This window comes from Mus caroli, unplaced genomic scaffold (genome assembly GCF_978045245.1).
Source record: "Mus caroli unplaced genomic scaffold, Mus_caroli_1 scaffold_2, whole genome shotgun sequence".
NCBI classification, from domain to species: domain Eukaryota; kingdom Metazoa; phylum Chordata; class Mammalia; order Rodentia; family Muridae; genus Mus; species Mus caroli.
In genome coordinates, this window is record NW_028227257.1 from 96945315 (window position 1) to 96950376 (window position 5062).

The following is a 5062-nucleotide window of genomic DNA, read 5'->3' on the forward strand; positions in this document are numbered from 1 at the left end:
TGGCATCTCCTGAGGTTCTTTTTCATCTCTAGGGTATTGATAGTTCAACTTTGGTTAATCCATGTATCACAGACAGGCAATATTCTGTCTCTTTCCTTATCTGAAAGTTTCCTGCTAGATAGCATTATTCAAAAGTTTAGGGTTCCTGAAGCTACTCTTTAGAGAGTTAATCTGTTTACTACTTCCAATTATTTCAGCATGTAAAATACTCCCATATGGCCAGAACTAGAAAGCAAGTTCCATTTTTTTGAACAATAATTACAGTCTTGATGTTCCAGTTCCTGGTTTTACAAGCTGCTTTTTGTAAAGAAAGGGGGCTGTCCTAAAGTTCCAAATGTTTAATTGTCTGACATTTTGATGTTTTATTTGGCTGATTCTGCAGAAGTATAGTTAGACCAAGAGGACTGATTAATGATAATGAACCCAGAGAACTTAAACTTCTCTGTGTTCAGATTCTTTTCTATGTCCTCATGTTTTCAGAGACAAACATTTTCCCCCTCTTGGTAGAGTTGGTACCTTTCACTTTTAGATCTTGTAGATCTTCAAAGGTAGCCAACTGGGTTTTGTTACAGGGTTTTTAGGATAAAGCCACAGCTCTGGGAGTCCTAATAAATGAAGATTGGCTCAGCAAATCATAACATCAGTTAAGGAAACCAAATAGTAGAGAAAAGAAAAGAAAGGTTTAAATTAAGTGGCTGTGTTGGGAAGAACATATAATAAATTTTGGCGATGGAAGTTCATCTTTGGGATGCTGCAATAAAATCTTAGGTCTAAAAAGAAGAAGAATTAGGGCAGGGAGCGATAGTTATGCATAATTAAGCAATCTTGTTTACTGGGAGGTCTGGTTAATCATCTCAGCTATGGTTCTACAAGATAGTTCAAAACAAGTCTCAGAGGGGACAAGCAAGTTCCCATGAGATGATTGCTTTGGAGTGACCTCATCACAGCATGATCTGTCTGTGAAGATCTGTCGGTTCTGGAATTTAGGGAGATGTGTTACTAGTATGCCCCAGCCTTCAGGTCAAACTGATGCAGTTATGGATGCCTCTTCAGCAAAGCATGAAATAGAGACCTGAAGAACGTTAGACAAGCTTTAAAGAAGTGCAAATGATAGCATCAATTACAACTACAAAGATATCAAAGGGAATAAAATGGAAAAATGTCAAAGGGTCAGTTTATTCAATCTTAGGTTCTTCATAGTTTTTATTGAAGGTTATAGTGGAATCAGAAGAGCTAAAAACTTTAGGTACAGAAAGGTGCCCAGACACAAGAGGTGAGAGGAAACAGGTAAAGATCAACATGGTTTCTTTTGGACCTTCTTATTTCTGAGTGGTTTCCAGAAGTGCTGCTCACCCTGGAGGAGGGCCTTCTCCCTTCAGGCAACCCTACTGGGAAATACCTTTACAGTCCCACCCAGAAGTTTGTCTCTTAGTTGGTGACAGATTTATTCTAGTTGTCAATCAAGATTAATTGTCATTAAAAAAGCTGAGATAGGTTAGGCAGTATAACATTTAGACAGGCACCTGTGGGGTGACTCTCATGGCTAGGTGCCAGTTAAGCAGGAATCTAACTCAGTAGTCAAACAAAGGAGATAGACAGGAAATGAAGGTTGAGGATCCTATTTTTAGTTACTTTGTAGACTTGTTTGCTGATGTTTCCTGAGGAGATATGAACAAATGTATTTGCAACCCAAATAGAGCATTAACGTCAGACAAAAGAAACTATTAAGGCTTGCTTGACCTCTGATTTAAAAGTGTTCTTTTCCATTCTCCTTCTCAGGTTATGGCTTGTGTAGTGTTTGGCTTAAAGGTACCCTTCTGTTCTTTTCTTTCTGGATTATTTTCAAAGCTCTTGTTAGACTGGGTAAGGAGAAACTCCATTCCTCTTGACAGCCCATTGGAATGTTCTGTGAAGTTAATGTAATTTTAGAAAAGTGATACCAAAGAAGAGAAATTTGAAATTGATGATACAAAAGGCTATTGGGAACTGAAGTGGAAATCTCTGGTTTCTTTGGAGACTCAGTTATGTCATGTGATTTTTTTTTTTCTAGAAACTGTCTTCCGAGAGATGTTTTGTGTGGAGGCAGACACGTGGGAGGATATTTTGTTGAGAACAGACATGAGCTATTTTCTGGAAGCTGCCTGGAAAAGGACATTTAATGCTTTGCTAGAGCAGATGCTTGAGAGAATGTGTGATGTCTGGAAAGGGTATAAATATAAGCCAACAGACAGTGGACGACACTGTGGCATTGGTTTGCCTTGACTTTTTTGCTGATCATCATTGATTATGACTGTGTAGAGAGAAACTCATCAAATAACTTCTTATGATACTCAGGCAGTTTCTTAGCACTTCTGCACAGATTCGGACTGATAGGCAGAGCCTCAAGGACTCTTCTTGATCAAACTGCCACTGCTGATTTGTGAATAGTGTTTGCCAGTGGTTGGAGCTACCACTGTTGATTCGTGTTAACTGAACTGCTGCTATCCTGACAACAACGACTGGAATCACCCCCAAAGAACTCTTTCTAAACAGGTCCATATCCTCCTTTGCCCTTTTAACCTTTCCTTTCCTTTCCACTACCTCTGGTGCATGGGGGTGGGGGGGTAGAAGGGAGGCTAAAGCATTTAAAAACCCTAAACCCTTATTAAAGTAGATTTTGAAAAATATAAGAAAACAGGGAAGTGACCTTCCATAGGAAAGGTGTGAAAAAGTTGAACTATGGTAGTGGATGCTGTATGGAGAAGAGTGGACTCATGAGAAGCGTTTGGAATTAAAAACAATGTGGTAATGGAAAGATTGTGTACAATTCATGTTTCTGACCCGCTTAACTGAGTGGATGGTGAGGCAAGCCAGTGTCGTAAGGAAGCACAAAGTAAGAATAAGTTTAGATGAGGAAGAAAGTCTATGCGACCAATGGGTTCTATGGCAGCTCTGCCCAAAACTTACTTTGTCGTGACATCCATGAAGCATGATAATGTGGCACCTTAGATAAAACTGGTAGTCAAGTTTAAAGGCAAAGATTTCTGCATTCTAGTCATGCCAGTTCCTGCCCTGTTTGCTTCAAAGGCTGGGGAGATAGAAATTAGTACCTTAGAACCATTGGGGAAATATCACTGGGGTACCTACCATACTTTATGTACTTATTCTTTAAGATTATGGTAGAACAGTGGTAATATATATGTATATGTATGTATGTATACATATGTACATACATACATACATACATGTTCCACATATTCATGTGCTGTATACCCATGCTGAAAACTGCTTATACCACCCAGATTTGTAACATAACGCACACATGCGAGCCATGGGGAGATTGGAGGTTTATAAATGAAACTAATGAGGCTAGGTACCTAGGATATCTTTTAAAGTAAGATGAGTGGCAGCCACTTTGATTGACATGTGCACCATCAACCACTGTAGTCTAGTGTTTTTCTGTTATCACTGGAAAAAAGAGGGAGGAACTGTGCAGCTGAAAATTAAGTTCCTTTAAGTTAATTGGGATTGCAAAAGAGGCAAGTTAATGTCTTTTTTTCAGATAATTTTAATTGGCAATTATGGTAAAAAGGAAATTGAACACTTTTGGTATAAATTAAGAGAGAAGACAGCCCAAGCTCTGGACTACAGCCAGATTTCTAAAAGTAATACATACCTAAACTTTCATTTCTTTGTAAGACCCAGGGAAGTTGATACTTGTACTTAGTATAAAATACTACAGCCTATTTTTATTTCATCTTGCAGGATCATATAAGTAAATATATGCTTCTTATATTTCTATTCTTAAAATTGGGAATGGTTTTAAAGGAGGAGTAATCCCTTCTCTTTCATCCTGTAACTTCTGCTATAGGATAGTGTCACAGGAGGGTGGCACATATATTTACTTATGTGTCTGTGACACTGCAGCTTCCCTACGGAAATGAAAACTCAATGGATAGGAAGTCCATATACTTTGTAATTTGTATTTATGAGAGGTGGATGGACATGGGAAAGTGTGACTAGATTAAGCAGGTAATAATCTGAAGGAAGTATGGTGAGTCTAGCTTCCTATTCTCCTTCTGTGGGATTTTTCCTAGATCCCTTTGGTTCAAAACATTTTAGAGTAGTTTGTCCTGAACTCCATAAGTAACATTTGCAAAATATATTTATGGCAAAGATGAGAAAAGATACACAGTAAACCAATGAAGGAGCTAGAGAAAACACCCATGGAGCTGAAGGGGTTTGCAGCCCTATAGGAGGAACAACAATATGAACTAACCAGTACTCCCAGTGCTCCTGGGACTAAACCACCAACCAAAGAGCACACATGGTGGGACTCATGGTTCCAGCTGAGTATATATAGTATATATAGCAGAGGATGGCTAGTATATATAGCAGAGGATGGCTAGTTGGACATCAATGGGTGGAGAGGCCCTTTGTCCTGTGAAGGCTGTATGCTCCAGTGTGGGGGAAAGCCAGGGCCAGAAAATGGGAGTGGGTGGGTTGGTGAGCAGGGGGGGGGGAGGAGATAGGGGGAGGATGTTCTTCAGAGGGGAAACCAGGAAAGGGGATAACATTTGAAATATAAATAAAGAAAATATCCAATAAAAAAAGATATACAGTAAAATCAGGACTTTCCTAAAAATAAAAAACCACCAGGTCTCATAACAATATTCATATGAATGTGCATTAAATACCATCTCTAGAAGTTAGAAACCATTCTTATTTGGATGCTCATAGGCAGAGGCAAGCCCAGAAGTCAGACTCAAAAGAGCATGGTAAAGGGTACAACATGATAGAGACTATAAGGAAGTTGCACTTAATAGCCCAAAGGGGGAGACTCTGGAAGGGATGTGAGTTGGAGTTGTACCTGGGTACTTGAAGATGTGACAGGATACTGCTCCTTGGGAATGATGTTCAAGTCATAGGTGAAGGAAGGGAAATAAGATTGGATAGGAAAACAGGACATTAATGTGGAAGTCATGAGTAGTTATTAAAACAGTCACAGTTTTATCCTGAAATCATTGGGATACATTTCTGGACTCTGTCGGAGGACATCCATTGAGGAAGACTAACATATTGT